This window comes from Dasypus novemcinctus, chromosome 5 (assembly GCF_030445035.2).
Source record: "Dasypus novemcinctus isolate mDasNov1 chromosome 5, mDasNov1.1.hap2, whole genome shotgun sequence".
Lineage (NCBI taxonomy): Eukaryota > Metazoa > Chordata > Mammalia > Cingulata > Dasypodidae > Dasypus > Dasypus novemcinctus.
In genome coordinates this window covers 103,229,091-103,242,399 of record NC_080677.1, presented here as the reverse complement: position 1 = coordinate 103,242,399, position 13,309 = coordinate 103,229,091, and the positions used below count along the sequence as shown (strand labels likewise).

The 13,309-nt window shown below is 32.6% G+C and overlaps 1 protein-coding gene across 4 annotated transcripts in view; it reads left to right on the top strand.

The window, feature by feature from the left end:
* The window catches only part of POT1 (protection of telomeres 1), a 105,644-nt gene that overhangs the window by 13,403 nt on the left and 78,932 nt on the right, over nt 1-13,309 (top strand). For 2 of the 4 annotated variants that reach the window (XM_004478252.4, XM_058297318.1), the window contains exon 3: nt 2,643-2,734. The exons of the other annotated variants lie outside the window; for them this stretch is intronic. The gene's annotated coding sequence lies outside the window, so the exon portion shown is untranslated. The remainder of the gene's footprint in view (nt 1-2,642; nt 2,735-13,309) is intronic. 4 annotated transcript variants of the gene reach the window in all.

Below are 13,309 nucleotides of genomic sequence, written 5' to 3'. Positions count from 1 at the left end.
TTTCTTTATTAACTTCATTGGAAAGACTTCTAGTACTATATTGAATAGCTGTGAGAGCAAGGCTTCCTTTCCTTGTTCTGTTGCATTAGGTCTTCCACCAGCAAGCAGGACTCTAGCTGTAAGTTTTTCAAAGATACCGTTGTCAAATTGAGTAAGTTACCTTCAATTCCTAGTTTTATGACAATTTTTACTATGTGTGGGTATTGGATTTTGTTATATGCTTTGTCTCTAGTGATGATCCTCTGGTTTCTCTATTTTAGTCTATGTTTTAAGACTAAAGGTTGCCAAGGCAATATGCTGGAAATGGATTGGCTTTTACAATGTGAATTTATTAACTTAAAAGGTTACAGTTCTGAAGTTATGAAAATGTCCAAAGCAAGGCTCCTTCAGGCTATACTTTTTCCTTAAAACCAGCACATGGAGGCATCTGCTTTTTGTTGATTCACCTTCTGGCTTCTTCGTTCCCTGGTTCCATTGATTTCAACTTCTGACTTTTTGGTCTTTTTCTCTCTCAGATTCAGGAGTTTCTTTCTGTTTCTGCAGCTATACATCTTTGTAGTTCATCCTGTTTATAAAGGATTCCTGGAAAAGGATTAAGAGCCACCCTGGGTTTTGCCTTTCTGCAGTAATCTAATCAAATGGGCTTAACAGAATGTAGTATAGTCAGATCAAAGGGTCCTCCCCTACAATAAGTTCATACCCACAGAAAGGGACCAATTTAAGAACAGTTTTCTGGGGGTCCACAAAACAAACTATCACAGTCTGCTGATAATTTGCATCCCTTAATTTTGGAATGTTAAACCAGTCTTGCATTCCTGAGATAAACAGTCTCAACATATCCTTTTTATATATTGCTGGATTCCATTTGTTAAAAATTTTTGCATCTCTATTTATGAAGCCTGTTGGTCTGAAGCTTTTTTTTCCTGTAATGTCTTAGGTTTTGGTGTGAGTTATGCTGTCCTCATAAATTGAGTTGTTAAGTGTTCCTATTTTCTGGGAAAATTTGTATAAAATTGTTATTTCTTCCTTCAGTCTTTATAATTCACCAGTGAGGCCAAGCTATACCTGGGGTTTCTTTGTGGAACATTTTTTAATGTGAACATTTAATATGAATATTTCTAAGTTCGATATCATTAATTGATACAGGTGTATTCAGGTTACCTATTTTTTTATTGAGTTAGCTCTGGTAGTTTGTGTTTCTAAAAGGAATTGATCCATTTCATGTAAATTGTTGAATATGTGTGGCATAAAGTTGTGCATAATAAGTCTTTAATATCCTTTTAATGTAACTAGGATCTGTAGTTAGTTCCATTTGTAATTTTTGCTTTGTATATTTCCAACCACTCTCTATTTTTATAAAATAAAAGTTATAATTTTTAATTTTATACTTTGAACAAAGAAAAGGAAGGTTGGTGCAGTGATTTTTTTTTTTCTTGTGAAAAGGTGTTACTAAGTCAGTGGTATATCTTACGATCTCACTTTAGAATTAAGGACTTAAAGTAGCTGCCATACATAAAGTTTCCACTTTACCTGGGGGGAGGGGTAGATCCTACAAAGTGGGGAGTAGATATTCTTGATTATCTGCTTATTCTGATACGCTGCCCTTGCAGGACCAAAATTGCTTTATCACCAGTTGTTGCTTATCTGCAGCTTTGTTAGGGGGGTTCAGTTCCATTTTTTCACAAAGGTCCTGCAGATCAATTGCTTTTTTCTTCTGAAAAATCCTTTCAAGGGAAGGAGCCTCTCCCAGCAGTGTCCAATCCAGGTGGCCATTTCGTTTTACTTAACATACTTCAGCTGATTTAGTTATTCTATCCTACTTCATTTTGTGATAGATATTTGGATAAATCTGGTTTCAAAATTGAATTATATTTTAAATGATTTTGTCATTTATCTGACCCATTATATTACAGATTTTTTTACTTATTCTTTCAGATTTCATTAGAGAGACTCAAATGTCACAGTGCTGAAATTTGAAATTTGTCATTAAATTAGGATAAAAATTATATGCAAAATCTAGACTATTAAATTTGACAGTATTTGTTAATTGTCAGTGAAATTTCTTTCTAAACTACGCATTTATTAAGATTTTTTTTCTAGACAAGTGTGGTCTTCCATATAAGGAGGCGCAAAGGAGCCCATTGTGTATTGTTAAAGACCCAACTATCTGTGATTTTGACAGTGAAAATTACTGGGAAAATAGGGAATGGAAAAATCTGGGAGACTCTGCACTGGTAACTGTAGATTAATAAAATTGAAGTTCAATAAAAATGAAACATTTTGGGGATGATCTTTTATGCACTTTTAAATTGAGTATATAAGACTTTATATAATTTCTTTTGGTTATAAACGGAAGAAGAATTAGTATAAGTTGGTCATTATGTGATGCTAATGTTACATTTACAAAAATTTATATAATATATATTCTAGTTAGAACTTGTTACAATTTTGATTTGAGTGCCTAGTAGCATACTGTGCATTATTATTGTAATACTTAAAATTTAAAGGAAACCTAAAGTGGATTATAAACATTTTAATTATTCATAATTACATTTTGAAGTAACTGCAGTTTTTAGAATTGTCATCAATTCTCTTGTGTGTCTAAAATTGCATAGTTTTTTTTTCTGTGTGTTTCTTTATAGAAAAAGAAAATTCAGATACAGAGTTCAACACTATCAATGTATTATTTTTTGGAAAGCTAGCAAAGGACTGTGCGAAAGTTTTCTATCACGGGGTAAAGTACTATTTTATTACTTTACTGTTTTGGAAGTATAGTTTTACTGATGATGATGGTGTAGTCATCTTATAGACCATTTTTTAATATATACATGCAAGTACATTAAAAATGATCATTAAATGAAATATTTAAAATTGCAACAGTCCTAAGAGGTCAGTACAACTGTGCCATTAACATAAAAAAGGGCACATTTTTTTCCTCTCACTTCAAGTTTTAGTATTCTGTAGAATTTCTTAAAGATAAATACATTTCTTTCTTACTATTAAAAACAATTATTTCTAACTAGAAAATAATTTGAGCTATAACTCTGTATGCTTGTAATATTTTCATGCAGTTTTAAAAAATGTATGTTTGCTATGCACTATTGGAGAATACAGATATGTAATGGAAAATGAAAGTCCCATGTGATCTTAGTCCTTTGGAGCAGCAGCATCCAATTCAACTTTCTGAACTTTTTGCAATGATGGAAAAGTTCTTTACATGCAGTGTCCAGTATGATGGTAACTAGTCATATGTGACTATTGAACACTTAAAATGTGTTTAATGTGACTGAGAAAGCAAATTTTAAATTTTTATTTAATTTTAACTAAATAGTCACTTGTGGCTAGTCCATATTCTATTAGACAACACCTCCTCAGAGATTAATCATTGTTTGGTATAGGAGCTTCCAGGTTTTTTTTTCCTATATGTATATATTCAAATAACTAAGAATTAATTTTCTCTTAAGAATCCTATGGCACCTTTGACATTATTTGGAGATCCCCTAGCTATTTGCAAAACCAGATTTGGAAATATCTGATCTCCAAGCATGAAGCTATTAAATATATTTTTGAGTCAGCAGGAAGTCTCTAAATAAGTTGTTAGTTCTTCTAAAACAGTGTTGTTGTAAGAATATTAGAAATATGGTTTCAATCTTCTTTGATTAATGGTTGTTTCTAACAAGTAAATGACATGGAAAAAAATCTGGTTTCTGCAAAATCACACTGTCAAATGAGATTGTACCATGTCTCTCTTTCCTCTTATATTCATTTAGATTCAGCAAGCCTTTAATAAGGACTGATATTTTGTTAGACATGATGCTAGGCTCTAGAAAAACCAAAACAAGTAAGACATAGTGCTTGACCTTATGGAGCTCACCATCTCTAGCCTAATGGGAAATAATTTAATGGAGCTAACTATAATAGAACTATAATAGTCTCAGTAAACTGTGAAACTGCCCAGAGGATTTGGGAAAAATATCAAACAGTGGGCAACTTTATCAGCTGAACATTTTGTTTACTAGTTTTAAAACTTTTGTTATGGAAAATTCCAAATATATATAGAAGTTGTAAGATTTACATAATTAATTTCCATATATCTGTCGCCTAATTTCAACAGTGATCAACATATAGTCTCTCTTATTTCATCACCACAGATTATTTTGAAGCAGTTACCAGGAACTACATAATTTACACCATAAAAATTCAGGATGTAAAAGTGAAGGGCTTCTAAAATTGTATGTGTATGTATACACACACATACATGTATGTGAATGTGTATATGTACATAAATGCATACATACCACAGTACCATTGTACAACCTAAATATTAACTTCAATTTCTTGATAGCATAACATATCCAATCAGTGTATGTGTGTATATATACATGCAACATACATCTATGTCATCTATATGTATTTTTCTATTTAGACAAACAATTCTATTATTATATCGAAAAGAATTTAACAATAATTTCTTCATATAATCATATATCCAGTCTGTTCCAATTTATCCATGAAATTATTTTTCTGGGTTTTTTTTCTTGGATCAGGGTGAAACTAGGAAAGGGAAATCAGAATGGAGGTGTTACAGATATTCAAGGGTTATCCTGAATCTATAAAGACCAAAACTAAAGCATTGGTAAAATTGGCATGGAATTGATTAGTTTTTTGTGTATGTGTGTCGGGGGGCTAGTTGTAGGCCCTTTGAGACTATCTGGATCATGTAAATCTCTAAGAACATCTGTTTCCTAAATTAGAATTTGAATGTCTAAATGTGGAACATTAGTTTTCCTACTTTTTTCTACATTAAATATTTGAGTAAAAACAGCTGGTCATGGGTGATTGTTTGATACTATGAAGTACACTGTATAGGAAATTAAACTCTCCAACTTTGGGGAAGAAAAGCTTTTTTAGTATATTCTGAAATACTTTCTCATCTCAAGATTTTTATTTTTTGAAAAAGCAAGTTAAATTCTATATCCTAGATTATTTAGAAAAACAATTTGGCAGATTGCTGATGTAGTGAAAAATAAAAGTTGTTCTAAAATGTTCAAAGTCAGCTTTAATCACAAAATCCTTTTTTGTTGCTGCTGTTGTAATCGTATAAGCACATGTATGTGGACTTTGTAGACATTTCTGGTAATACTTGAGACCTGATTTTCTTAGATGAGAATATTTTTACTTCTTAACTTCTCTTAAAAAGGTAAGATTGAATATCACCTTGCAGTCCGTATAATTTTTTTTCTTATTTATCAGCTAATAAAATTCTAGAGATAAAGTATCTAGTAATTGGTGAGTAGATTTTATGGCATTTGGCCAGTTAGATGAATTACTTAAATAATTGTAATAGTGCTAGAAGTAAGGAATCTTCCATGACTAGTATTCAACCAGTCTACATCTGCACAAGTATATGACCAAAGTGGTTATTATTATATCATTATAATTCTGTACACAATGATAAATAGCTGTTTGCAGTCCCCCAGGACTTCCTAACCATTCCAGCCCCGAGTTTCTATGACCTGCTACTCCTTCTCCCATCCCTACCTTCCTTCCTGGTGTGGAGGGACAATCGCATGCCTCTGATGGTGGTTTTGGCACTCTGGTAGGTAAATACTCATGTTGTACCATCCTCTGGGGCTGTGGCCATCTACTGGCTTTGAAGGAGCTACTAGAGCCTCTGCAGTTTACCTTAGTAGTCTTTTGTATTTTAAATATTACTCCTGAGTGCATCTATGTTTTCTAGTGGAATCTAGAGAATCAGAATGGATTCATTCACATTTGTTGAACACTTATGAGCAGGCTTTTTTCCAAAAAAAGTTCCCATCCTCATACAACTTACTTTCTAGTGAAGAAAGATGAAAAGAAACAGACAGGTAGACAGATAATTGTTCAAATAGTGCTATAAAGAGAATAAAGCAGTGGAAGAGATAAGGTGAGAGGATGAGGAGGGTATGGAATGTATATTTTTATCTTGTGGTGAATGAAAGACTTTAATAAAGAGACATTTGAGCAGAGACTTGAAAGAAGTGATGAAGTGATCGTGTCAAATATTTGAAATAAGAGTGTTCTAGACTAGGGATTAGCAAATACAAAGGTTCTGAAATACGAGTGCATATTCCAGACATAGCAAGGTAGTCAGAGTGTCTAACACCAGGAGGAAGGTGGATGAGAAGAGTCTGTTTGAGGTGGTGGTGATGGTAGTGAATGGTTTTGAATTTACAGGATGGGCATTTTGTGACCAATACATGTGTGGCTATCTTTTCCAGTTGCAAGTTTTAGCTAAACATTTTGAATACTAGTATAAAAGGCTCTGGCTTTGACATCATTTGATTGCTTATTGTTTCTTTGTTGTTTTTGGCTTGGTTTATGTACCTGTATCAGGTTTATGTAGGTAAGCACATCAGGTAAGCTCAAGTGTATTCACTCACCTGATGAAGAGTCAAGACTGGAGACTTAGAGTCAGTTTTCTAAATTCCCTTTGAATTGTATAAACTCAGCTTCAAAGCACTTATCAGACTTCCCCTTAGATTTTATAATTTTGGTGCTTGAGTTTTGTGTTAGTTTGGGTCTGTCCTGTTTATCTTAAGGAGATACTACTGGATGTAACAATGAATTCTGGGGTTGTATTTGAAATTAAATGAAAAGCTTAAGGTCATATTGTTGTTTAATGGCAGAGTTAAGAGTCCTGGGCATTTTCTTATCAGCAGTTGTATTTAATATTTAGTGCTGAGGTACATGAGAGTATACTGATTGTACACAATGCATAGCTTGAAATAGTGTCAAGAGCCAATCATCGGTTGTCAGTTTACCAGCAGGTGTGACCTTAAGCAGAACCTTTAATTCCTTTTAGCTTCAGCTTTTGTTTTTGTTTTTTATTCTTTAAAATGAAAATAATAACACATGCAATCTGTCAGGATTTTTCAGGAGTATAGTGAAGTATATTCTAATACTTGCATGACATAGGAGCTCAGTACATGGCAACAATTTTTATTATCATCATCATCTTATTGTGATTAACTAGAGAGTGCCCCAGTGAGGAAGAACAGGCTAGAGAAATGACATCTTGACCTGAACTCAGGAGTTTGACTTCAATCCCTCCATTTCCTACAGTTAATTATTGGACCTTGAGTAACCATTGAATTTCTCCAGATCTTAATTCAATCAAATGTTAAGTGAAGGTTTATGTGATGATTTACAAATAATTCAGTGGACTTGATAAATGGAGCTGTTTTTCCAAAATCTGTCTTTAGAGTCTAAATCAAAGATCCATTTTAAGGGACCTGTCTGAACACCTACTTTTTTTCTTCTACAAGGATTTTGTGCTTTCATTGTCAAACCCAAATTTTATCTGTTTCTTAAAATTTCTGTGAGGTTGCGGTAAATCACTTGTTATAATTTTTTATTTTATACTTTGAACAAAGAAAAGGAAGATTGGTGCAGTGATTTTTTTTTTCCCTGTGAAAAGTTGTTATTAAGTCAGTGGTATATCTTACAATCTCAATTTATAATTGAGGAAGTAAAGCAGCTGCCATACATAAAGCTCATAGTACTGTTCATGTGACTAGAGTGATTTTAGATACAATTTCTAAATTTTGGTTGTGTCTTAATCTAGTTGACATGGCACAGTGGTGTTCTAGACGCAAGTACACTGTAAAAGAAGTGTTATCTGATAGCCTTATCAGGGAGGGATACTGAGGTGGAAAAAGCTCCTGAATGCAAAATCATAGATGCTTGAGGCCACTTAGGGAGGAGTCAATAGCTCTAAACAAGTCCCTGTATAATTTGTCTGTTATGATGAGGCACTTTTGTTAGTGGACAATTCCAGTAAAGGCCTGCTATCATTTTTCTAATAATATGTTATTATTATTTTATTATTCTTGACCATGAAAGCAGGAATTTACTTTAGCATAGTTACAATAATTAATATTCACGGAAGACTTTAAATCATGTCATTTGTTTTAGTAAGATGTTCTTCAGAATGCTGACGTTGAGAGAAAAGAAATGTGAATGAACATGAGAATGTAAGTTTCAGTATGTAGTGGGAGAAGATTCACTTATGGAAAGATAATTAGGGAAGTGGACTTGGCCCAATGGATAGGGCTTCTGCCTACCACATGGGAGGTCTGAGGTTCAAACCCTGTGCCTCCTTGACCCATGTGGATCTGGCCCATGTGCAGTGCTGATGCGCGCAGGGAGTGCCGTGCCATGCAGGAGTGTCCCCCGCGTAGGGGAGTCCCACGCGCAAGGAGTGTGCCCTCTAAGGAGAGCCGCCCAGCACGAAAGAAAGTGCAGCCTGCCCAAGAATGGGGCAGCACACATGGAGAGCTGACGCAACAAGATGACGCAACAAAAAGAAACAGATTCCTAGTGCTGCTGATAAAGATAGAAGCGGTTACAGAAGAACACACAGCAAATGGACACAGAGAGCAGACAACTGGGGGGCGTGGAAGGAGGGAGAAATAAATTTTAAAAAATCCTTTATAAAAAAAAGATAATTAAGATCTTTTTCCTTCTGAACTAGAAAAATATATTTTACAGTGCTGTGTTGAGATCAAGAAAATGAACAAAACGGTTTAATGACTAATTTGCATATGAATACTAAGCTACACTACATGTTTTCTGACTCCCCATCCCTCTAAAAAAAACAAAAACAAGCTATTTATGGCCCAATACTTCAAGCTGCTGAGTATACATAGATAATCTTTACCATAATACTTTGAATTAGTAGTCATTTAGTTTTAATATAATTGAAGTTACCATTCCTTTCTTCTCTCCCTGTATTTTTTAATAAGCAAAACATTGAATTATTTGCTTCTAATTACTTCAGGGGAGAAAAGGCCATTTTAGTGAATGATAAGGAAGAGGCTCTAGTATCCTGTTTTAGCGGTAAAACTTAAGTGCATACCTAATTTTGGTGAAAAGAACCAGCAGTTTGTAGGTGAGGATGAGTATCCTAGAGTATCCACTTATGTATAAGCTTTTTCACCCAGATGACTTTAATAGCCATAGTGTTGTATAGGTTGTTTTCTTTTCAATTAGTATATTTTGGTCTCTTAGAGAACAGTTTAAAAAAATAAATGAATATTAAGGATATTACCTTATTTTAAGTAGTCTTATCTTCATCCATCTTCAAGATTCTTATTTTTATTAAATAGTTTTTTGCGAAACAATATAAAAGGGTTATAAGATAATAAAGCATGTACAATACGTTTACAAAGCAAACACAGTATTAGATTATTAACATTAGGTCACACTGACAAATGAAAGACGTTTTCTGCTCTTATAATAAATTTTAAACCAGTATTCATTAAAATAGAACTATACCAGCTAATTAGTACTTGTCAGATAACAGGATATTAATAATGGTAAGTCATAGTTTTCTCCTTTTTAAAATAGAATGGTGAGAAGACTGAGATCACAATTGAATTTAAATTCTTTCTGGGTTTGAAATCAATGAATGTTGATCATTTGAAGGTCTAAGTAGTCTCTTTATTTCAGGGTTTATTGTGTCATACTTAAAAGATTGTTGAAACTGAAAGGTAAAACTTTTTGTGTAAAGGAATAGATTATTCTAATTAGGTTCCTTCAGTGTAGTTAACTAACAATACCTTTCTCCTTTGTCACTTTCTGGTTTCTTTCATTTAGCTCTGTGTTTGAATACAACAAAAATTCCAAAACAATAAAATGAATTTTAACAAAATTTAACCCTTGGTTTGCTAGAATAATATACATTTTTCAGGATTACACATGCTTTAGTTGGTCTTCCCTCCTTATGAGAAATTTTTTTCAATTTTCATTTAAAGTAATTTTAACATTTACTGTGTGGATCAAAATAAAGATTGATTTTTCCACAGTCTTTTGAAAGTACAAAAAAAAGAATTCTTCCCCAAACTGTTAATACATTTTTTTTTTACCCCTCTAAGATTTACTTCTCAAAGAGGAGCCAGAAGAGAGTCTAGCTTGGTAGTCAGGAAATCTGGTTTTTGTCTTGGTCTACAATTAAATAGCTATACATGATCTTAGACCATTGATTTAACCTCTCTTGTCCTTATTTTCTTATATGAAAAATGAAGATGTTTGATTATATGATCTCTAAGGTCCTCAGTTCCAAATTGCTGAGATTCTGTGCAGTAAGTTTTTTAATAGTTGTGTAATTTATTTTATCTACAACTCCATGAAGCCATGCTATGTTGGTGAGTATAAACTCAAGAAACTTGATTATTCATTTAGTTGTCCAAATACTTGTTTAATTTTCTGTATTCTGTTATGCTAGGTATAGGGGATGTAGCAGTGAATGAAACAATCATAGACTTTGTCTTCATGGAGTAGAGTCCAATGGAGAAAAGTATTGCTAAACAACTCTTACATAATTAATAATATTCCAGATGTGATACCTTACTAAGAAGACTGAGAGGCAGAATGAGAACAGCACAGGAATGTTGGGGGAGTGGATTGTAAGAGAGCAGCCTAGGAGAAAGGCCCTGTGTGAGGGATCCTGGAATGTTTAGGGAATTAAAAGAAGGCAGAATATCAAGGGGAGTCATACAATACGTGGCTGGTAATAACTTGTATAACTTTTAAAGATTTTGGTGCACCTTCTTGCTATTTAACAATGTGTTAAAATATGATAACCTAACAATTATTTAACTAAACATTATTTAATGCTCGTTAAGGTCACATGAACTTTTCTGTTTGGATTGTTAATTGTTTCATGTTTTTCTGCTCACTTAGATAATACATTAACACTCAAGTTGTACTATTAAAATCAGCAAATTTATGTACTAGTCTTGAAATTTACATTTATGTTAGTCCCTTATTCATTTTCTTATTTCACCAGTGATCTCTTTCTTCAGAGGAGATATTAGCATGTAAAAACATATTTGTTAGTATGCAAATAAGTGATATAGTAATTTAATCGTTGATTTTTAAAGAACATTTATTCATATTTAAAAGACCTATACTGATTTTATTTGTTTTCCCTGAGAGTTATCTGTAGTAGAAATATTCCTGTTGGCTAAACCAAACAGGGTTTGATGATAGGGGCTCACTCTGTAACACTGGCTGATTAGTACAGACATTAAGGGAGGTGACCCATTTGCTGATATGTGAATAACTTGAGTAAATTCATGATTTCAGCTATACTAAATGTATTTTTACATTCATAATATTCCTGCGTACATACTCACTGATAAGTCTTATTATTTTCAAAAAATTAGTATTCTTCCCAGGCTGGTCTTTATTTAATAGATTGAGATAAACCCCTAATCTGGTTTGTGGGATATACTTTTAGCACTGAACTGTGTAATTCTCACTGTTATTTAAATGACCTCAGCTATTAGGATGCTCTTCTCAGAAGCTTAGAACTTACAGTATTGCATATTAAATCTCATTTTTACTCAGTCTAATGAGGGTTTGTACAAACATACTGCCTTTTATATATTAATATCTATCATGTTCTGCATGTACTTGAGTTAATTTAAAATTCACTATGATTTGTAAAATCATGGGAAATGGATCCTAAGAGCCATTTTTTTCCTACTTTTTTGTTTATGTCTGTATTTTTTTTTTTTTTACCAGGTATTTAATTCATTCACCAGGTATTTGTTGACTGTTAAGTAAGAACAGAAACTTCTTTTAGTCACTCTTACGGGATTTACAGATGGATATAAGACATTATTCTTAGTCTCAAGGAGCTTACAGTACAGTATAGTGAGGGCATTAACACAGGTTCATAAATAATACAAAAGGTAAAATATACCAAAATTCTATATAGGAGATTTCAAAGAAAGCAATGATTACTTTTTCTAGGGTAGGGATAGTCTAAGATAGACTTCACAAAGAAGTAGCATTTGTAGGCCACACTTTGAAAGATGAATAGTCAAATATATGTAAATGGGGAAAATGCTATTTATTCCTAGTCAGGGGTTCAGAATAAGTAAAAAATGTGTGTAGGAAAGTACTAGGCATATAAGAGAAGTATGGAAATATGAGTAAGGTCAATTGGAGTAAGATAATAGTTGACCTTCAATTAAATGTATATATATGTATTCAATTATAAATCCATGTTTATAATACTAAACATTATTTTTCTTAAAAATTGTTTTTGGTTATTTCCATGTTGTGAAATATCTTTTAGAGGAAAAGTTTTAACTTTTTACTAAATTTTAAGTAACTAATGTTAAAATAGAAAAAATGAAAACTTTTTCCTATCAGTACTGCTGTCCAGCTTTTAATCATTTATTCTCTTTCTTTAAATGTTTTACTCTTCTGCCATGTAGTTTTCATATTGAAGGTAGTTTAATTATTGTATTATCTCTTCTTAAGTATCTGTAACAAAAAAATGCTGACTATGTTGATGCTTTAAAAAAATTAGAAATTTGTGTAAAAGTATAGGTTATTAGTGGTTTATTTAGCTCTCCCAAATATTTAATGAGTTGTTAAAGTTTCAGTGTCCACATTTTTTTCAAAAGTTTTTCTCCATCATAAAATAGGTACATACTCATTTTTAAAATAGTTTAGGTTATACAGAAAAATAGAAAACTGTTCATCTGTTCCTGTAACAGTTTATTTGGTATATTTTCATATACTATTTATGTTTGAATACATTTTTAGGCAGAATAGAGAATAAGGGCAGTAGGTTATTTTTTATGTGTACTAAGAGTAATTACAACTGATAAATCAGTAGTTACCCTACTTTAAATTATCTTACTGTGTTAGTTTGATTAAACAGTTTTTAATCTTTAATTAACATGTTACTTCCATTGAAATCATAATGTATTAGTTTGGGGCAAATTGAAAGCATTACTTATTTTTCAGTTTGTAAAAGTGCTTTGTCCCAGAATCATTCTTTCATTATTATTTTATTCCCCTTTTAAAATGCTTAAAACATAGTGTAGCCGTATAAAATCTTCAAGGAGAAAGAAAATTTTCTGCCATTTAGTTATGAAGCATTATGGTTATTTGACATTTTCAGCTCACTACAATTGTGTTTGCAATCTCACCTGAAGAAAAAGTGTGCAGGATTTGATAGGGTCAAAGATATAGAAGGACAACATAAGATCCTTCCTTTGATTGAGTATGTTTATGGAGGGCTTCCATTGTGCCACCCCCTAGAATTATGACCCCTGTCTTCAGGATGCTCACAGCCTAGTTAATAGATAAGAATAGAGAATTCTGGAGATTGACATCAGGCCTTTGTAGGTTCAAAGCACATAACAGTAATGCAGAAGACTTCTACCTGACAGAGAACAAAATTATTGAAGTGGTTGACCTAAAATCCAGAAATTTCTATTGATCTTAAGATTTAGGTGTT